Source organism: Mobula hypostoma, chromosome 2 (assembly GCF_963921235.1).
Source record: "Mobula hypostoma chromosome 2, sMobHyp1.1, whole genome shotgun sequence".
NCBI classification, from domain to species: Eukaryota; Metazoa; Chordata; class Chondrichthyes; order Myliobatiformes; family Myliobatidae; genus Mobula; species Mobula hypostoma.
In genome coordinates this window covers 105,593,466-105,616,675 of record NC_086098.1, presented here as the reverse complement: position 1 = coordinate 105,616,675, position 23,210 = coordinate 105,593,466, and the positions used below count along the sequence as shown (strand labels likewise).

The window sequence follows — 23,210 nt, the reverse complement described above, 5'->3', positions numbered from 1 at the left end:
TTAAAAGGCCTCAGTATTTCACATTTGCTTTTATATCCTTGTCCTCTCAAAATTAATGCTAACATTGTATTTACCTTCCTCACTACCGACTCAACCTGCAAGTTAACCATTGGGGAATCCTGCATAAGGTCTCCTATTATCCCTCTGCTCCTCTGATTTTTGAATTTTCTCCACATTGCAAAAATAGTCTGTGCCTTTACTCCTTCTGTCAAAGTGCATGACCATACACTTCCCTGGACTATATTCCATCTGCCCTTTCTTTGCTAATTTTCCCAAACCATTCAAGTCCTTCTGCAGACTCCCTGCTTCCTCAACATTACCTGCCTTCCACCTATCATTGTATCATCTGCAAACTTGGCCACAAAGCCATCAATTCTGACATCCAAATCAGTGACATAAAATGTGAAAAGGAGTGGTCTCAACATCAACCCACTAGTCACAGGTAGCCAGCCAGAAAAGGCCCCTTTATACCCACTCTTTGCCTCCTTCCAGTCAGCCAATTTTCTATCCATTATAGTATCTTCCCTGTAATATCCCAGAGTTTTTCAGAACTAAAGGAGATCAGAGAAAAGAACATCAGGAATCTGACAAGTAAAAATAATTCTAAACTTAAGGCATTGCTTGACAAGAAATAGAACAGCAAGCCCTAAGATGAGGAGTGATTGAGATGGTATAAGTTTCAACTTTAACTACAGAAATCTGTAAGGTCTCAATGTTATTTATAATAGACCATGGAGAAGCGAACTGGACTGGTCAAGTCTATAGGTAATAAAGGCATAACCGAGAGCTTCCTCCATGTTTGAGCCAAGGAAGAAGCGAAGTCTTTTCTCCGTGTGAAGTGCAGTGAGATAGCATCAGGTGATTTTTCAAGAACTTTACAGCTCCAGGTATTGTTACAGCCTTTATCCAGGGGTGAGGTGGGAGAGTGGTAAAATCTGAAATACAGAAGGCATTTTAGCATATATGCTGACTTTTCTTTACATTTTGTATCATTCCTCTATAATTTCAAATAGCAACTCTTTACTGTTTGATATTATCTTATGGTGATGTTTGCTCCATTTTAGTGCACTTTTAAATAGTTCTAGTTTGTGCTGCACTGAGCCTTGATTACCCAGGTGGGTTCAGACCATGAGAAAACTATCATGCATCTCAGGCCAAGTCAGGTGCATAATGAAACTTCTTACATCACAAAGATTTCACTGACAACCTTTCCCAAGGCGACATAATTTATTAACTAGGCAGCATGGGAACAAGGCAGCATAGTGCATCGGAACACCTTTACTTGTAAATTCCCCTCAACCATCATCCTGACTTATCACAGAAGTACTGAATGCAGGAAGTCCTTTGGCAAGTTAATTACATACCAGCCCAATATCAAAGCAATCCAGCTAGTCCCAGTCCCCACTCTTTCCCTATTGCCAAACAAATTCTTTCCCTTCAGATATTTATTCACTTACAGTTGAATCTGCCTCCATTGCTACCCCCAGCTGCCCATTTAAGCCAGTAATAATTTGCCACATAAAAGGGCATTTTCCTATCCCTATTTGATTCTTTTGTCAACCACCTATGTTTTAACTCTTAAGGCCTCAAACTCTTTTGCCAATGGGAACAGTTTCTTTCTATCTAGTCTGCCTATTTCTCAACATTACGTTTCATTCACCGAGCTGTGCGTATCTCTATTTACCATATCTCATGCTCTGCCAACTCATGATTATGTAAGAAAATCGGTGGTCCTAATGCTGACCACTGGGAAAGCTCACTACACACTTTCCCTCAATTCAAAACCAGCATTCACTGCTATTCTGTATCCTAGCCATGCTGTTCCAGTCCCTTTTATTCTGTGAACTTCCATCTTGATGACAAACCTGCTACATAGCACTTGATCAAAAAGTTCATAGAAGTCAATTATTTTGTTAAGCTTGCTTTTAACAAATCCATGCCTCTATGCTCTTCAGACCTATCCAATGACAGTTAATTCTGTTCTGATCATTATTTCCAGAAATTTCCCCACAACAAAGATTAAATTGACTGTATTCTTTGGATATATCCTTAAAGTGCTCTTTGAAGATTGTGTGTTTGTAAATGGTCCTGTTTTTAAACACCATACTCAACTCAATATAATTTGTGGGGGAATATGATCTGAACCTCTGCAATTTCTTCCTTCACTTCTCTCAGCAACCTTGGATGCATATCATCAGGGCCAAGTGATTAATCCACCCTAACTGCATCTAACAATCTATTACTTCTTCATTATGAATTTTTAGTCCATTCAGAATCTCCATTACTTCTTCTTCCTTTTCATTTAGGGACACCTATCCTCCATTTTGTGTTGCTACAAATGATCAAATGATATTAAAGTCTTTTCTGACCTCCATTTTCATCCTTTACTTTCTGTATTTCCTTTTTGACTTGCAGTTTGAGCTTTTAGTAATCACTTAATAATCTACCATTAGCCAAATGTATTTTCCTTCCCCTGAGTTATCCAACACTAGCATTTTGATTATCCAAGGACTTCTGCCTTTAATTTTCCATCCTTTCTCACTCACAGCGATCTACTTAAGCTGTAGATGAAATATTTCTACTCAATTGATCTTTATTGTCATTAGATTGAAATAGGGAAACCTTCGTCTTCATAAAGGAAATTAGATAACAGTTAGTCTTGGCAGTAAAGTTCATGCCTGTTCATCAATGAAGGAAAATAACATAGGTTTGCTAAAGCATGAAATTAGGCGATTCAGACTTTATAAGTTAACCTTATAACTCTGATTAATTACAGCAGTCAAGGTTAGAGATTTAAATCTTTCAAAAGAAATTGCCCATATTTGGTACACAGACACAATTCCCAACTTTCCAAAATTATGAGACTGTAAAGACTAAAGTATAAATTGTATTTATTATTTCATTGCCTTTATGGGGGGGGTGTTGCTCTGCTCATTAGCTAAAATCTAATTAAAAAGTTCTTCTTGGATGCATTTACAAGGTTGCTACATGCAGTGACTAGAACAAATGATCTCAACAATTATCTTTATGAATCTTTAGTGGCATTGCCATATTTTGGCTATTTCTAAGAAGAAAATCAAACTTTTTTCAGAGTTGAAGCCTGGATCAGTGCACATAATTTTTTTTGAAACTGATTTAAATTATGAGTCAAATTAGCTATTAACTGTTTTGATAATCACAACTCTGTTGCATTGGATGAATGAATCAGATCGAATACATAATCTTTCGCAATTTTCCTCAAATTTGACATTAAATTTTTAAAATAAAAGTTGAATGGTTCGAGTCAATTACAGGAATACAACCAGTTACAAAGCCAGGGTTCTACATAACAAATATAAAATATATGTAAGCAAAGAGATATCAATATGTTTCAATAGGTGCATTTAATGTCAGAGAAATGTATACAATATACATCCTGAAATTCTTTTTCTTCAGGCTATGGTTTATCAACTAGAGCTCAGCTCAGTGTCCAACACCAACTTTTCCTCAGCACTAATAACCAGGCTTCAAAGCCTGGGCCTCTGTATCTTTCGCTGCAATTGGATCCTCTACTTCCTTAATGGGAAAATATAGTCAGTGAAGATTGATAACAAAATCTCCTCCTCTCTTGGATATCTAAACAGGCATACTTCAAGGATTCACGCTTAGCCCACTGCTCTACTCTCTCTACACTCATGACTACGTGGCCAAGCACAGTTCAAATTTGCTGATGGCACCAACTGTTGTCGGTAGATTCTCAAATGGTGATGAGGAGGATATAGGATTGAAATTGATCATAATTTCTGCAACAACCATCTTGCATTCAATATCAGTCATACCAAGAAGCTGATTGTGAACTTCAGGAATGAGGCATCAGGAGACACACACCAGCCCTCATTGAGAGGTCCTCCTCAGGTTTGGCTGTCCCAAAAAATTTGTTAACATCCTCCGCCAGTTCCACGACGGGATGACTGTTCGGGTGACCATAGGGGGACAAGAGTCCGAGCCCGTCCTTGTACGCACAGGGGTAAGGCAGGAGTGTGTGCTAGCACCAATGCTCTTTAACATCTTCCTCTTGTGTGTTACCAAGCTTCTCCACAGCGAGATTGAAGACAGCAGCGTTGTGGCAGTGGACGTCAGATTAGATGGCAACCCCTTTGACATCAGGAGGCTCCACACAACCACCAAACTCCATGGAGAGTGTGTCCTGGAGCTGCAGTATGCAGATGACTGTGCTCTTGTGGCTCATACTCCGGAGGATCTTCAGACTGTCCTTGCTGTGGCGGTGAGAGCATACAGCTGGATGGGGCTGACTGTCAATACCACCAAGACAGAAGTGGTTTGCCAATGGAGTACCAGTGTCCCACCCACTCTACCTGCCTTCACTGTTGGTGACGAAAAGCTGTCAGTAGTGCCATCTTTCAAATATCTGGGGAGCATTCTGTCTGAGGATAGCGGCATTGACAACGACATCCAGAGCCGCATTAAACAGGCATCAGCTGCCTTTGGGAGGCTTCGGCATAGAATCTTTCAGAACAGGAGCCTTCGTCCCTGCACAAAGGTCTCCGTATACCAAGCAATCTGTGTCACCACCCTCCTTTATAGCTGTGAAGCTTGGGTAACCTACAGCCGCCACATCAAGTCCTTGGAGCGCTTCTTCATAAACTGCCTCCAGCACATCCTGGGAATTACCGGCCCTGAGCGGATGCCTCACACTGAAATATTTGTAAAGACCAACTGCAGGAGTATTGAGGCCACAATCACCCAGCGTCAGCTGCAGTGGCTGGGGCACGTGATAAGGATGCCCCCATGTCGGCTACCCTGCAGAGCGATATACGACCAGCTACATCAAGGGTGATGCCCAGCTGAAGGGCTGAAGAAGCGCTATAAGGATCAGATGAAGAATGCTTTAAGGAAGAGCAAAATCAGACCCAAGGACCTGGAGGCTGCTGCTGCTGACCGTACCACTTGGCAACAGCTGTGTAGGGGCGGGGTTCATATTCTGAAGATGGAAAGAACAACCAGAAGACAGCAGAAGAGAGCCAGGAGAAATGCAGCCATGGTTGCCACCACCACCACCAATACTACATATACATGTCCCACAAGCAACAGAGCTTGTGGGTCCAGGATAGGACTGTATAGTCATCAAAGATCTCACCGTTAAAGGAGTGGACGTCGTCATGGGATTTCGATGGACAACCGAAGAAGTGTGTAATACAGAGAATGTAATTGGCAGAGTCTTGAAAGTGAGTCTGTAGGTTATGAGATCAGTATTGTGATGAGTGAACTTACCCACACTGGCTCAGGAGCCTGATGGTTCTAGGGTAATAACTGTTCCTGAAACTGGTGGTGTGGGATAAGGCCCCTGTATCTTCTACCCAGTGGTAGTAGCAAGAAGAGAGCATGGCCTGGATAATGGGGGATCTTTGATAATAGATGCTTTTTCTATTGGTGTGGAGAGCGTTGCCTCTGATGGACTGAGCTATATCCACCACTTCCCATTCCTGGGCATTGGTGTTCAGTTACTTTATTTCCATGAAAACAAATTATTCCCATAGGAATACTTATCTCATTAAAGACACATTATCTTCACCAAGAAAACTGGAAGAGTGAAATTAAGACCAGATCTATATTTGCTTTGGAGACTTTGCTGTGCTTCGATGTTCATCCACAAATTCCCCCCGCCCCCAAGTTCTTCCAGGAACTGAAATTATCTCAGATATTATCCAGAAGAAGATGGCACTGGCAAACAATGCAACCAAGAGTGATATCCTTCAGACGGCTCACGAAACTACCTTTTTCACTTCATTTACTTCATCTTTTTCTTTCAAATGTGATTCTGTTACTGCTGAGCCTGTGATTTATATTTCGGTGTTGTGTTTTTGGGCCAACTGAGTGAGTTGGCACTTTGCTGTCTCCAAGAGAGTTAGACAATAAGACATAGGAGCAGAATTAGGCCATTCAGCCCGTCAAGTCCTCTCCACCATTCTATCATGGCTGATCCCGGATCTCACTCAACTCCACACACCAGCCCTTTCACTCTATCTTTTGATGCCCTGACCAATCAGGAAACTATCAATTTTTGCTTTAAATATACCCACGGTCTTGGCCTCCACAGCTGTCTGCGGCAGACCATTCCACAGATTCACTACTCTCTGGCTAAAAGCTCTCTAATCTGAGCACTCCTCACCTCTGTTCTAAAGAATCACTCCTCAATTTTGAGGCTGTGCCCTCTAGTTCTGGACACCCCTACCATAGAAGACATCCTCTCCACATCTACTTTATCTAGTCCTTTCAACATTTGGTAGGTTTCCATGAGATCCCCCCACATTCTTCTAAATTTCAGTGAGTACAGGCCCAAAGTTGCCAAGCACTCCAATATGTTAACTCCTTCATTCCTGGAATCATCCTTGTGAACCTCCTCTGGACTCTCTCCAATGACAACACATCCTTTCTGAGATATGGGGCCCAAAACTGTTGACAATACTCCAAGTGTAGTCTGATCAGTGTCTTATAAAGCCTCAGCATTATCTCCTTGCTTTTATATTCAATTCCACTTGATCCGTGAGGAACACCTCAGGCAGCCAACCAGGAAAGACTCCTTTTATTCCCACTCACTGCCTCCTACCTGTTAGTTATTCCTCTATCCATGCATGTATCTTTCCTATAATGCCATTGGATTTTATCTTGTTAAGCAGCCTCATGATTGGCACCTTATCGAATGCCTTCTGAAAACCCAAGTAAATAACATCCACTACCTCTGCTTTGACCATCCTGCTTCTTACTTCCTTAAAGAATTCTAATAGATTTGTCAGGCAAGATTTCCCTTCACAGAAACCATCCTGACAGAGTTATTTTACCATTAGTCTCCAAGTACCCCGAAATCTCATCCTTAATAACAGACTCCAACACTTTTCCAACCACAATGAGATTAGTCTAACTGGACTATAGCTTCCTTTCTTTTGCCTTCCTCCCTTCTTAAAGAGTGGAGTGACATTTGCAATATTCTAGTCCACTGGAACGATGCCAGAATCAAGTGATTCTTGAAAGATCATGACCAATGCATCCGTTATCTCTTCAGCAACCTCTTTCATAACTCTGGGATGTAGGCTATCTAGTCCAGGTGATTTATCCACCTTAAGACCTCCCGGTTGGCCTAGCATTTTTTCTTTTGTAATAGCAATGGCACTCACTCCTGCTCCCTGACACTCATGGACCTCTGGCACAGTGCTAGTGTCTTCCACAGTGAAGACGATGCAAAGTACTCATTGACTTCATCCGCCATTTCTTTGTCCCCAATTACTACCTCACCAGCATTATTTTCCAGTGGTCCAATATCAGCATTTATCTCCCTTTTACTCTTTATATAACTGAAAAATCTATTCATATCCTGCTTTATATTATTGGCTAGTTTGTCCTCTCATTTCATCTTTTCCCTTCTTACAGCTTTATTAAAGCAACACACACAAAATGCTGGAGGAACTCAACAGGCCAGGCAGTATCTATGGAAAAAATGTACAGTCAACATTTTGGGCCAAGATCCTTCAGCAGGACTTTATTCATTGCCTTTTGTTGGATTTTAAAAACTTCCCAATCATCCAACGTCCCACTCACTTTTGCTACCATTTATGCCTTTTCCTTGGCTTTTATGCAGTCCTTAACTTCCCTTGTCAGCCACAGTTACATACCCCTGTCATTTTAGAACTTCTTCTTCTGTGGGGCATATCTATCCTGTGCCTTATGAACAATTCCTAGAAACTTCAGCCACCTCTGCTCTGCCGTTATCCCTGCCAGTGTCCCCCTCCAATACACCTGGGCAAGCTCCTCTCTCGTGCCTCTGCAATCTCCTTTATTCCATTGCGACATTGGTACACCTGATTCATGCTTCACCCTCTCAAATTGCAGTATGAATACAATCATATTATGATCACCACCTCCAGGGGTTCTTTTAGCTTAAGCTCCCTATTAAAATCTGGATTATTACACAACTCCCAATCTAAGATAGCCTTTTCCTGAGTAGGCTCAAGCACAAGCTGCTCTAAAAAGCCATTTCATAGGCATCCATCAAATTCCCTCTCTTGCAATCCAACACCAACCTGATTTTCCTAATCCCCTTGCATACTGAAGTCCCCCTTTACAATTGTGACATTACCCTTATTACATACCCTTTCCAGCTTTTGCAATCTGAACTCCACATCTTGGCTACTATTGAGGCGGGAGGAGAAGATGGCAGCGCACCGCGTGTGCGCGGCCCTCCGGTGAAAAATGATATCGTATCTGTTAAATAGGGGTCATGGACAATTCTGATTTAATGGAGAATGGACATGAAAGCACAGAGGAACATCTGGAAAAATTTCTGAAACGCCCGTTTGCTGCTGTTGTTACTGTGTGGTCGGGAATCTTTCGGAGGGTAGGCCTCAAAATCCCCGGCCTTGCCTGTTTTTGGCAACCGAGAAGGAGGTCGAATCGCTTGGACAGAGATGGCGCTCAGTACTCGGTGTCAGAGGGCTGATCGGAGCTCAAAGTTTTCGGATGACTCAGAGTCGGATTGTGGTCGGCATGGCAGGGAGAGTTTTTCTTCCTTCTCCCATCTGCGTGAGATGTGAGACATTTGAGAGACTTTGAACTTTACTGTGCTCATGAACTTCTTCATCAAGTTATGGTATTGTGCACTGTTGTATCTATCTTCCCAGAGATGCTGCCTGGCCTGCTGCGTTCACCAGCAACTTTGAGGTGTGTTGCTTGAATTTCCAGCATCTGCAGAATTTCTGTTGTTTGCGTTGTTATAATTATGTGGTTTTGTCAGTTTTTTCAGTCTTGGTTTGTCCTCTGTTTTGTGATATCACACCGGAGGAAATAATGTATCATTTCTTAATGCATGCATTACTAAATGACAATAAAAGAGGACTACGTGTCTTCATAATCATAATCATATTTGAAAACCTATATATAATTCCCATAATTTTTTTTTACCTTTGCAGTTTCTTAACTCTACCCACAACGTTCAGCATTCTCTGGCCCGATGTAACCTCTTTCTAAAGAAGTAATTCCATTTCTTACCAAAAGACTCAATGCTTTCTGAAGATTACCTCTCCTTGCCAGAAGCCACAAGACTATGGTGTTTATAACAACTCCATGGAAATCAGAAATATATGTTACCACAAATACACAAAAGGCAACGCTGATGATGACTAGAATGACGTATTTCCTCAACAATGCATAATAGGAAATGGAAAATTTAATGCATCTTTCATGAGATAAATTGTCCTATGGGCATAATGTGTTCCCAAGGTAATTAATCCCTGTAGAAATGCAAGTAGGTGATCTGTAAATCAGATCAGAGTATGACAGCGTAACTTATGATAATTTATTATCCCAGCACTGTACTGCTGCCACACAAAAAATAATCCTGACTCTTGTAAGTGACCGTAAACCTGATTCTAATTTTGCTTCTAATTGCCAGTCATTTGGAGAAAAGTAATCATGTATCTTTTTGCTTTGGATTTGCTAGGAAATGATTACTGCTAACTGTGTACAATTATTTTGCAGTCTCCCCTTTTGTTATTTCCAATCTTTCAACTTTTTTTCTGATTCCTTGCTGACAGTGGTGCGCCTGTCACTAATGTAAATGAGTGATCTTGTAAAGTATTATCTTTTAGCCTCATCTCACACAAGGAGCTGTATAGCCTTCAAAAAAGAGGACTACAAACTTTGTGTAAAAAAAACGCAAACAGGAATACTGCAGATGCTGGAAATTCAAGCAACACACATCAAAGTTGCTGGTAAACGCAGCAGGCCAGGCAGCATCTCTAGGAAGAGGTGCAGTCGACGTTTCAGGCCAAGACCCTTCGTCAGGACTAACTGAAGGAAGAGTGACTAAGGGATTTGAAAGTGGGAGGGGGAGGGGGAGATCCAAAATGATAGGAGAAGACAGGAGGGGGAGGGATGGAGCCAAGAGCTGGACAGGTGATTGGCAAAGGGGATATGAGAGGATCATGGGACAGGAGATCCGGGGAGAAAGACGGGGTGGGGGGGGATACAGAGGATGGACAAGGGGTATAGTCAGAGGGACAGAGGGAGAAAAAGGAGAGTGAGAGAAAGAATGTGTGTATAAAAATAAATAACAGATGGGGTACGAGGGGGAGGTGGGGCATTAGCGGAAGTTAGAGAAGTCGATGTTCATGCCATCAGGTTGGAGACTACCCAGACGGAATATAAGGTGTTGTTCCTCCAACCTGAATGTGGCTTCATCTTTACAGTAGAGGAGGCCGTGGATAGACATGTCAGAATGGGAATGGGATGTGGACTTAAAATGTGTGGCCACTGGGAGATCCTGCTTTCTCTGGCGGACAGAGTGTAGGTGTTCAGCAAAGCGGTCTCCCAGTCTGCGTCGGGTCTCACCAATATATAGAAGGCCCTATCGGGAGCACCGGACGCAGTATATCACCCCAGCCGACTCACAGGTGAAGTGTCGCCTCACCTGGAAGGACAGTTTGGGGCCCTGAATGGTGGTAAGGGAGGAAGTGTAAGGGCATGTGTAGCACTTGTTCCGCTTACACGGATAAGTGCCAGGAGGGAGATCAGTGGGGAGGGATGGGGGGGACGAATGGACAAGGGTGTTGCGTAGGGAGTGAACCCTGTGGAAAGCATGGGGGGGGAGGGAAAGATGGGCTTAGTGGTGGGATCCCGTTGGAGGTGACAGAAGTTACGGAGAATAATATGTTGGACCCGAAGGCTGGTGGGGTGGTAGGTGAGGACCAGGGGAACCCTATTCCTAGTGGGGTGGTGGAAGGATGGAGTGAGAGCAGATGTACGTGAAATGGGGGAGATGCGTTTGAGAGCAGAGTTGATAGTGGAGGAAGGGAAGCCCCTTTCTTTAAAAAAGGAAGACATCTCCCTCGTCCTGGAATGAAAAGCCTCATCCTGAGAGCAGATGCAGCGGAGACGGAGGAATTGCAAGAAGGGGATGGCATTTTTGCAAGAGACAGGGTGAGAAGAGGAATAGTCCAGATAGCTGTGAGAGTCAGTCAGCTAAAAGAAGACATCAGTGGATAAGCTGTCTCCAGAGACAGAGACAGAAAGATCTAGAAAGGGGTGGGAGGTGTCGGAAATGGACTAGGTAAACTTGAGGCCAGGGTGAAAGTTGGAGGCAAAGTTAATAAAGTCAACGAGCTCAGCATGCGTGCAGGAAGCAGCGCCAATGCAGTCATCGATGTAGCGAAGGAAAAGTGGGGGACAGATACCAGAACAGGCACGGAACGTAGATTGTTCCACAAAGCCAACAAAAAGGCAGGCATAGCTAGGACCCATACGGGTGCCCATAGCTACACCTTTAGTTTGGAGGAAGTGGGAGGAGCCAAAGGAGAAATTATTAAGAGTAAGGACTAATTCCGCTAGATGGAGCAGAGTGGTGGTGGAGGGGAACTGATTAGGTCTGGAATCCAAAAAGAAGCGGAGAGCTTTGAGACCTTCCTGATGGGGGATGGAAGTATATAGGGACTGGACATCCATGGTGAAAATAAAGCGGTGGGGGCCAGGGAACTTAAAATCATCGAAAAGTTTAAGAGCGTAAGAAGTGTCACGAACATGGGTAGGAAAGGATTGAACAAGGGGGGATAAAACCGTGTCAAGGTATGCAGAAACGAGTTCGGTGGGGCAGGAGCAAGCTGAGACAATAGGTCTGCCAGGACAGGCAGGTTTGTGGATCTTGGGTAGGAGGTAGAAACGGGAAGTGCGAGGTGTGGGAACTATAAGGTTGGTAGCAGTGGATGGGAGATCCCCTGAGCGGATAAAGTCGGTGATGGTATGGGAGACAATGACCTGGTGCTCCTTAGTGGGGTCACGATTGAGGGGTAAATAAGAGGAGGGATCCGTGAGTTGTCACTGTGTCTCGGCAAGGTAGAGGTCAGTACACCAGACTACAACAGCACCCCCCCTTATCGGCAGGTTTAATAATAAGGTTAGGATTAGTGCGGAGGGAGTGGAGAGCAGAGCGTTCCGAAGGAGTGAGGTTGGAATGGGGACAAAGTGCAGTGAATTCGAGACGGTTGATGTCCCATTGGCGGTTAACGATAAAGAGATCCAGAGCAGGCAGAAGACCAGAGCAGGGTGTCCATGAATAAGAGGAGGGTTGAAGACGGGAGAAGGGGTCAAACTTTGTGTTCTGCCTTCTACTTGGCTGTATCCAAAACCTCCGGCAGTACGTGGATGAACACAGTGGAAAGCATAACATAACTACCCATCCAAGTACCTGGGGTGCTGGGAATACATTATCAGTATTAAGAAGAAGATCGATTTAATGAATGTTTTATACTAAGAAATGGAGACAAAGATGTAGCATGTCAATTAAGAATGAAGGAAGACGTTTTTAGGATTTTTTTCTCCATTCCTCCTTGGACTTTCCAGAAAAGAGCCGTCATTCATTAAAGAAAGATATTTATTTTGTGCTTGAAAATGCATCCCCTCAAGCATCCTGTAGTTGGATCTGTACCCGAGCACTTGCTGCATCATACTTAAATGAACACAGTCTGATGTGAAAAATAATGGCAGATGATAGTAACAACAGCTAAGGAATACATTGGCACCTTCACCTGCTTGAATATTGCCTTCCTGTTTCTGTTTCCTCACAAGCTTCCTTCAAAGCTTCAAATAAGTCAATACTCACAACAAAATTGTTGAATATTTTTTCCTTCAAACTAAATCAAACATCAGACCTGAAGAGAAGATGGCGACACGACGCAGCGCGCAGCGGCCACTCCGGTGATGAATATCTGTTATTTGTCAAGTAGGATGCCGTGCACAATCCTGATTTGATGAAGACAGATGTGAGAAGCATGGAAGAACATCTGATGAAACTTCTGAAATGCCTGTTTCACTGACGCTGCTACTGTGCAATCCAGAATCTCCAGTGGGGAAGGCCCTGAGTCCTTGGCTTTGCCTGTTGCTTGGCAGCCGGGGCCGGGGTCGAAGCGCTCGGCAGAGATGGTGCTCGGTGCTCAGTGTCGGAGGGCTGGTCGGAGGCTTGAAGTTTTCAGACGGACTCAGAGTCAGCTGTGGTCGGGTGCTTCCAGGATGCTGCATCTGCAAGGTTGCGGTGCTGGAGGTTCATGGCAGGGAAAGTTTCTTCCTACTACTGTCTGTGTGAGATGATCGGGCTTTCAGGACTTTGAGACTTTTTCTTTACCGTGTCCATGGTCTGCTCTTTATCAAATTATGGTATTGCTTTGCACTGTTGTAACTATATGTTATAATTATGTGGTTTTTGTCAGTTTTAGTCTTGGTCTGTCCTGTGTTTCTGTGATACCATACTGGAGGAACATTGTATCATTTCTTAATGCATGCATTTTAAATGACAATAAACGAGGACTGAGTGTCCTCATAATATAATCTAATCTAATCTAACATCAACCTACCAAACTTCAGGAGTGATGCACAATCTCACCATTTCTCGGCTGGAAAGGAAATCTGACCATCCTCCTTAAAGACTAGAATGCAGAATTTCTCACTGCACCTTTATTTAGGTTGCCATAATACAGAACAGGAAAGCAAGCTGATCCTCTGCTAAAACGTGGCATGTTTTTTGTGACCACTTTTTCAAAGGTGGCAAACCTTTCACAGAATTCAATGATTCAAGAAAAGCTTCTTCCCCTGTGCCATCTGAATTTTGATTGGACATTGAACCATGAGCATTACCTCACTACTCCTTTATTTCAATTTTTGCACGACTTATTTGATTTAACTATTTAGTATATATATACTGTAATTCACATTTTATTGTTATACATCGCATTGTACTACTGCTGCAAAGACAACAAATTTCATGACAAATGCTGGTGATATGAAAATGCTGTGGCGGATCTGAAACACAAACAGCAAATATTAGGCAACACACACAAAATGCTATAGAAACTCGGCAGTTCAGACAGCAGCTATGGAAAGGAATAAAGAGTCGATATTTTGGGTAGAGACCTTTCATCAGGAGCCCAAAGGGTGGAGCTACAGTAATCTATATACAGTGGCATGCAAAAGTTTGGGCACACCTGATCAAAATTTCTGTTACTGTGAATAGTTAAGTGAGCAGAAGATGAACTGATTTCCAAAAGTCATAAAGTTAAAGATGAAACATTCTTTTCAACATTTTAAGCAAGATTAGTGTATTATTATAGGCGGGAGGAGAAGATGGCGATGCGCCTGCGTGTGCGCAGCCCTCCGGTGAAAAATGATATCGTATCTGTTAAATAGGGGCCATGGACAATTCTGATTTGATGGAGAACGGACGTGAAAGCACAGAGGAACATCTGGAGAAATTTCTGAAACGCCCGTTCGCTGCAGTCATTACTGTGTGGTCGGAAATCTTTAGGAGGGTAGGCCTCAAATCCCCGGCCTTGCCAGCCTTTGGCGACCGAGAAGGAGGTCGAATCGTTCGAACAGAGATGGCGCTCAGTACTCGGTGTCGGAGAGCTGATCAGAGCTCGAAGTTTTCGGATGATTCAGAGTCGGATTGTGGTCGGCATGGCAAGGAGAATTTTTCTTCCTTCTCCCGTCTGCGTGAGATGTGGGACATTTGAGAAACTTTGAACTTTATGTGATCATGGACTTCTTCATCAAGTTATGGTATTGTTGCACTGTTGTAACTATATGTTATAATTATGTGGTTTTGTCAGTTTTTTCAGTCTTGATCTGTCCTGTGTCTTGTGATATCACACCGGAGGAAATAATGTATCATTTCTTAATGCATGCATTACTAAATGACAATAATAAAGAGGACTACGTGTCTTCATAATCATATTTTTGTTTTGTACAATTTTAGAGTGAAAAAAAGGAAAGGAGCATGATGCAAAAGTTTGGGCACCCCAAGAGATTTGAGCTCTCAGATAACTTTTACCAAGGTCTCAGACCTTCATTAGCTTGTTAGGGCTATGGCTTATTCACAGTCATCATTAGGAAAGACCAGGTGATGCAAATTTCAAAGCTTTATAAATACCCTGACTCCTCAAACCTAATCCCAACAATCAGCAGCCATGGGGTCCTCTAAGCAGCTGACTAGCACTCTGAAAATTAAAATAAATGATGCCCATAAAGCAGGAGAAGGATATAAGAAGATAGTGAAGCGTTTTCAGGTAGCCGTTTCCTCAGTTTGTAATGTAATTAAGAAATGACAGTTAACAGAACCGTGAAGGTAAAGTTGAGGTCTGAAAGACCAAGAAAACTGCTCATAAGATTGCTAGAAAGGCAAATCAAAACCCCTGTTTGACTGCAAAAGACCTTCAGGAAGATTTAGCAGACTCTGGAGTGGTAGTGCACTGTTCTACTGTGCAGCGACACCTGCACAAATATGACCTTCATGGAAGAGTCATCAGAAGAAAACCTTTCCTGCACCCTCACCACAAAATTCAGCATCAGAAGTTTGCAAAGGAACATCTAAGCAAGCTTGATGCATTTTGGAAACAAGTCCGGTGGACTGATTAACTTTTTGGCCGCAATGAGCAAAGGTATTCTTGGAGAAAAAAGGGTGCAGAATTTCATGAAAATAACACCTCTCCAGCTGTTAAGCATGGGGATGGATCAATCATGCTTTTGACTTGTGTTGCAGCCAGTGGCACGGGGAACACTTCACTGGTAGAGGGAAGAATGAATTCAATTAAATACCAGCAAATTCTCGAAGCAAATATCACACCGTTTGTAAAAAAGCTGAAGATGAAAAGAGGATGGCTTCTACAATAGGATAATTATCCTAAACAAACCTCAAAATCCACAATAGACAACCTCAAGAGGCACAAACTAAAGGTTTTGCCCTGGTGCTCACAGTTCCTCGACCTAAACATCATCAGAGCAAAAGAGCAGTGCATGCAAGACGGCCCAAGAATCTCACAGAAGTAGAAGCCTTTTGCAAGGAAGAATGGGCAAAAATCCCCCAAACAAGAATTGAAAGACTTTTAGCTGGCTACAGAAAATGTTTACAAGCTGTGATACTTGCTAAAGCGCGTGTTACCAAGTACTGACCACGCAGGGTGCCCAAACTTTTGCTTTGGGCCCTTTTCCTTTTTTGTTATTTTGAAACAGTAAAAGATGGAAATATAAAAGTAATCTTGCTTAAAATATTAAAGAAATGTGTCATCTTTAACTTTATACCTTTTAGAAATCAGGTCATCTTTTACTCGCTTAGCTATTCACAGTAACAGAAATTTTGACCAGGGGAGCCCAAACTTTTGCATGCCTCTGTATGCACTCAGTGGCCATTTAATTAGACACATCTGTACACTTGCTCATTAATGCAAGTATCTAATCAGCCTATCATGTAGCAGCAACTCATTTTTAATTTTCACACTGTAAATCTCAAGGCTACATAATCCTGTCAGCCTCTGCCTCAATGGTAACACAACTTGTTTTACCAGGCAGGTTTCTATTTAGATTATATAATTTTGTTCACGTCCACTTTCATTCCTGACTGTAACTCAATTGCATCTCTGTCTATGGTTTCCATTGAAACAGCAATTTCTATTGCTCTTTTAAATGAAAGCTGTGCTTTAGTTAGGAGCAGTTTTTGAATGTTTTCTTGTAAGATTCAACAAACTAAATGATCTCTGCATATCATTAAGCCTATTACCAAACTGACAATGCTCAGATAATCTATTCAATTCAGCCATGTACTCTGAAATGGGCACACCTTCCTTTTAATTCCACTTATGAAACCTAAAATATTCTGAAATCAACAATGGCTTTGGTTCTAAATGTTTCTGCAGTACTTTGACAGTATCAAGAAAGCTCAGTTCTGGTGTTCTGGTGGGAGCAAATTATGTATCTTTAAACCCAATCAACTCAACAAAATTGCTACTTGCTGTTTGTGGGCTATTTCATTTCCTTCAAGATTATGTTCCAATAGCTCATGAGCCAATTACCTGTTGAGCAATCAAATGTGCCAATCATTCCGATATCTGATTTCTGATTTTTTAAATGATTATTGTCACCTGGTACTTTCTCTTTATGAATTCTTTATTTTTCTTACAAACTCAATCGTGTCCTCCCTTCTGAAAAATGTACTTTTTGTAACTCGACTGTTCCTTGTTACGTTTTATTTTATTTCAAACGTCTCACTGCAAGAAGTTGATAGCAATGTCAGGTTTGTTTTAAAAATTCGTCATCACCAATGTTATGTTTTATAACTTCAAAACTCTAAACTAATTCAAAGTAAGATACGGGAGTCCAAATTACTTTAAGCCAGGCACTTATGTATCAGGTGGTAGCATGATGACATATGCAACTAACATATATTTACATCTAACTCATAATTAATTAACCTGTAAAGAATGCTTAAACCATCAATATATATACAAGATTACTCAAATATAACTGAAATATTAATTATACAACAGTGACTTTAAAATCACCATGTATCCTGACAGGCCCATTCATCTTGGCTACTGGGACCATTGGCATTGGCCATGGGCTCCACTCAACCTTGGAAAGAACTCCTTCAGCCTCCATGTGATCTAATTCACTAGCTACTTTATCATGGATGTTATAAGGAAGCGGACAGACTTAGCAAAACTTGGATGGGACATTTCCATTTCAGTTTTCCAATGCCATCTTTGGTGTCATCCAGTACCTTTTTTAATTTGCTTTCAGTTGACTCTACTGTAGGGGATGTGGAATGCAATTGGTGGATGTATCTCCAATCTATTTGTAGTTATTTCAGCCAATCACAACCTCAAAATGCTGGCCCTCCTGTGTTTTGCCACATACAAGCATATTGTGGCTTGTTGCTTGTTGTATTTCACTGTTATAAATGTCATTCCCACAGGAGTTATCTTTTCTCCACCATAAGTTGGATATCTGCAGGGTTCTGTTCAGTATCTTAGAAATGGCATTCAAACTCATTTTGTGGAATGACTGAATCAGCCAAGCTAGTGTTCAATTCCATTTTAGTTAATTTAACATTCACTTCTGGTATAAGCCATATTGCTTTTTTATTGTTAGTTTTCAGATTGTAAATCTCAAGGCTGCCCAGTCTTGTGTTAAACTCATCATTATCAGATTTTTCATTAAGAGTATATAGATTAATGTTCTTTTTGAAATTGCAACTTGATTTTTTTCTCTTCCCTGTGCAGTCCATTTATTTCTGTCTGCCCAACATTCTATTTATATGTGTCTTATTTTGCTGCATTTTCTGCAACAATCACCTATAAACCTACATTGGTCTGATGTATGTGAGCCCCTGCCACAATGATAAAATAATTTATTCAGCCAGGCCATTTTCTGTTTAGATGTGCAATTTTGTTCACGCTCACTTTCATTCCTGACTGCAACTCAATTGCTTCTCTGTCTGCTGTTTCCATTGATACAACTAATTTAACTGTTCTTCTAAATATAAGTTGTGCTTTAGTTAGGAGCCTTTTGTGAATGCTTTCTTGTAAAATTCCACAAACTAAACGATCTCTCAGTGCATCGTTAAGCCCATCACCGAACTGACGATGCTCAATCAACTTCTTCAATTCAGCTCCTCTTCCTTTTGATTCCACTTATGAAGCCAAAGCTGTTCTGCAATCAACAATTGCTTCAGTTCTAAATGTTCCTGCATTACTTTCACAAAGTAATTGCAGCAAAGTTCATTTTTGCTGGTTTGTTTGGAGCAGCTTAACTTCAGAGCAAATCATATGCCTTTAAACCCAATGCATTCAGCAAAAGTGGCACACACTTTTCATTGGCTATTTAATTTGCTTCAAAATACAGCTCTATTCACTCAGTATACAATATCCAGTTATCTTGTGTGAAATTGAATACATTCATCTTTCCAATGTAGCCAGCCATTTAGATATTTATTTATTTATAACTATTATCACCCAGTGCTCTTTGTTTATGAACCTGTGAACTTGTCTGCTTTTTGCCCTTTTTTTAAACGTGGCTGTCTCCCACAGCGCTTTCTTTAACTCAAACATCTTACTGCACTTCAACAGATAGGTAGCCATCTTGGGTTCATTTAAGACTTCCTTGTTGCCTCTGTTATATGTTTTGTAACTCCAAAACATAAAAACTAATTGAAAGGAAAAACACTGAACCAGAGCGGAGGAAATATTAAATACACAATAATAAACATTTCAGCTTTATTGCAGCTCAGTTATGTACTTCACAATGTCTTCATCAGACTGTGACACATTAAGAAGTGTTTGAAATTATTAGTTCATTTTTTAAACTCTTGTTGTCAGATACTTGCAAGATGCATAGGAATGTTTCACTACAATAAAAGACAAGATCCATTGTGTTGTGTTGTAATTGTAAATGCTTGCTCCTTGATAGTGCTGATCAAATGGTCTATCTGTACAGATTGGAGTAGTTTGCTGGCTTACATAATCAGGGCCAATTTGTATGTGAGGGTGACTGGCCAAACAAGCGCTGATATACCTGCAATTTACAAGATATTTTCTTTGAGAACACCAGCGGCACCAAATGATCTTCAGAAACCTTGCTGAGGATTTTAACTGTTTGGTGGCTGCAATTAAAATCCTGTCTGCCCTTAACAGATTGACAATACAATAATTTAATTGAAAGTTATTTGACTTTTCATTCATGTCCTACTTGGATCAGGTTGCAAGTTATTGTTTATGCTTGGGGGAGAGGTGAGAATGAATTCAGGCACCTTTTCCTTTCCACTGGTCATCTAGAGCAAAATTAATCAAATGTTTTATATTGGGTCCCATCATGATAATTTGACCGAAGCAATAACAGAACTAAAATTTAAACCCAATCATGTCTTTATAACCAAATGGTTTATTTGTCAATCTTCACACTAACTTTGGATCTGCCACTATTGTCATGCTACAAAACATAGTTGCAACAGTGCTAATTCATGCCTCTTAGTGATAATTCTCTCTCTAGAACTGAATCATTACATGAAGTGGGCTTTTAAGTTAGAGAAGCTTGATTATAATCAATTTTCACCAGCTATGACAACACATCAGGCAGCCAAAATAAGTTTACCAATCTGAGATAAAATTTGTAGGTGAAAAGATCTGACAAAAATTTGCAAACACCAATTAGATGCAATCCAAATAAGTAATTATATCTTTTAAAATGTACAAATGCTGAATTACAAAAGTACAGAATCTCTGCTACAATATGCTTCCTTGTCAAGGATGAAAGTAAAATGTAGCGAAAAAACATTCAAACTTGTGATTATCATCAAGTGGAAAATGATGGGCCTAGAATTTCCTGATGGGATTTGCTAATCTAACATATATCATAGTTTTGGAGCAAGATAAAAGAAACATCATCATCAAGTTTTCTGTTGATCTTTCCTTGAAGTCAAGCATGGAGGTGTGAAGCAGAGTACAGAACTCCCACCACAGCAATCCCATTTCCCCCTTCCCCCCGTCAGGTAATTAAGTACATTCAGGACATGTGCACACCTGTGTAGATCGCACAGATGCTCTTCCAAAACGTGCCATTTCCACCTTATGTTATAGCAGAAACTTTACCTTCACAGTTCATCCTTAATATATTATTCCTACAACAATTTCCAGTGAACACATGTCTGCAGTTGAGTAAATTAATTAATGATTTACAGGACATCTGCCTATCCAAGAATGGTATCTTGCTGAAAGATATGGTTCAACAGTGAACCACATACAACATCAGAACGTTACTGTACCTGTCTAATATATAACAGCAAGAAGATGTTAATGCTTCTTATTTCAGTTGGAAGCTCTCCATTTCTCCCAAGCTTCCTCTCTAGCTCTGAAAATTAAATTCAACAAGCATGACATCTCATTGCTTGAGAATGTAAAGTTGTTTTAAAATATAATTTACTTTTCTCCAAATCTAGTCTTTTGTTCCTTCTCTTTATATCACAATCTGAGCTAGTTTTATATATTCCAACACTTTCTGGTTCAGACATTAATAATTCTTCAGCCTTATTGGTTGTGGAGATGCATTATTCCTTCCCACACATTCCAGATGCATTATAGATAACTCAATATTTCAATAGTTGGATAACAGTAATTTATGGTACTAAACTCCTCAGAAAACCCAAGGGCAAGTCCTTGTGGAATGAGTGACATAAAATTGCCCCAATATAACCAATGACTCAAAAAACATTTCTGTTGTCTGAACAAGTGTGCCTTTAAGAAGCAATAACTGTTTTTGATTATTTTATACTTTGAAGAACCAGCATCTATGCTTTGCTGAAGATGACTTGAGGTGATACGGGTAGTTGGTCCAGTGTACATGGCTGAAACAGTTTGCTTGACTGAGCACAGTCAGCAAGTTTTAATGAGTAGCTTCAGGCTCCTAGAGTATTTAGTGGTTATGGAATGAATTATTAACCTTAACTGCTATGAAATATATGTCACATACTGACAGCAGGACATTGCATTCCAAAATCACTGAAGAGCATCTAACTTGTCTTCAACTAACATAGCTAGCACTTAATGCAATATCACAGTTGACTTACTTCAGTAGAGGTTTTGTGTCATCTCTATTAGGAATCCAGTAGAAGGGTCAGAAAGTGGGCCAGATCCCAGGCGTGCTGACGTACTGATTTGTAAATGGTAAAGCCACTGCCCACCGCTTGCAGCTTGGCTGAAGCTGGGATTCAGCTTGGTCTCAGAAACACAGGAATCTGCAAAATTAAAACCAGCACATGCGGTGTTTAGAATATCAGTCTTTTTAATGCTACCAATTTTTGGATTTTAAAGTCCACCTTGCCACTGCACAATCACAGCAAATACTGGAAAAATGAAATGAAAAGTAAGCGAAAATAAAAGAGGCATTGAATGTCTATATAGGAAGAAACAACATTATTATTTCAGGTTGATGTTGTTCTGAGAATTTTCTGCATTTCCTTTTTCTATAATTTTCAAGGGAAATTGGCTTCATCTTGCAATACTGCTTGGATTATATACTGCCTGAGACCTGAACTTAACTTCCTTATAGGTTTCTGTGTGAATTCCAGATCACATACAGAAGAGAACAAAGTTATCAAAACATCTTTGTCTAGATCAGATTCGCTTTTTAAATCTTTCATCCAGTACACCAGGATTTTGCTTTTTGTTTTTCCTTGTTCATTGTATTAAGGAAAAGCATCTTCTCTACATATGTGTCCATTTGAGCTGCATAGTTAGCCTTAGGTTTCTAGATGAATCCAGTGCATTGAGCACTGTATTTTAATGGGTGCATTGATCTTTTTTTGATTCTCTGGTGCCATGGTGTGGCTTTGGGCTTTTTGCTGTTTCTGTGTGTGTGTGGGTAGATTCCATTTTATTATTGGCATTTGTCCACCTTACATCGAGTTGCTTTAACTAATGTTTATTTTTGCCACACCTTTCATATGGCTGGATGACTACTTACTCTAGAGTTATAGACTTCAGTGGTATGTAACTGGCCTGCCTGTTCAGCAGCATTCCCTTTTCCGATTGTTATTTCAAGATCTCCATCTGATGAGGATTAGTCTTCTGTCCACAGCTCCCCTTGAGTAAACATTTCATTTTAACCTGAAGCAAAGTGGACTCTTATTATTCAGTCAAAAGCATCCCAAAGTACCTAATTTGAGCAGGATCCTCAATTCTTGTGCAGACTGAGAAACGCTGTCATTATCCCTTCGCTGCTAAGGACAACAGGCATTTTCAGCTGAAGACAAACTGCTGGAGGAACTCTATGTGTCGGCTAGCATCTGTAAGGGGAAGAAGACAGTCAATGAACAGAGAGCAATCAGCAGCTGTGAAAGGGGATATTGAACAACCAAAAAGGCCAGCCACTCGCCACAGCCACTACTTAATCTTGTCCACACTGCACCAGAGTATGTGGATACCAGATCAAGCTGAGGAACCCTTAGATAATCCCTTGGCAAAATACTATACTCGACTCAAGTGATCACACTACTATCTCCTTTCTATTCTTCCACATGAGTTTCACCCCAAAATGCTGATTCTCCATTTCCCTCCACAGATTCTGCCTGGCCATCTGAGATCCTTCAGTAGCTTGTTTTAATTTGTTCCTGATTTCAGCCTCTAAAGGCTCTTATGTCTCTATCAAACATGTTCACTTTAGCTTTCTGTAAGTAAGGGTGCTAATTAACAGTAGTCTGGCAATAAATAAGGAGACAATACTCCTAATATATTTGTCTTCTTATTGCAGTAAACTCACTCGTGGCATGGGGATTTCATTTAATAGATTCTGCTGACTCCTGCTGTTACATCTGTTGGGATGTTGGGGTGTGGTTCCTGCACAACAACTACTTG

At 41.0% G+C, this 23,210-nt stretch overlaps 1 long non-coding RNA gene across 1 annotated transcript; it reads right to left on the bottom strand.

The window, feature by feature from the left end:
• Window positions 1-843: 843 nt before the first annotated feature.
• On the bottom strand, window positions 844-22,644 carry LOC134359135 (uncharacterized). Its single transcript, XR_010021045.1, has 4 exons — window positions 22,513-22,644; window positions 21,425-21,592; window positions 20,624-20,709; window positions 844-935 (listed from the first exon to the last, which is right to left on the bottom strand). It is a non-coding gene; the product is annotated as an uncharacterized LOC134359135 (long non-coding RNA).
• Between the last annotated feature and the right edge of the window lie 566 nt (window positions 22,645-23,210).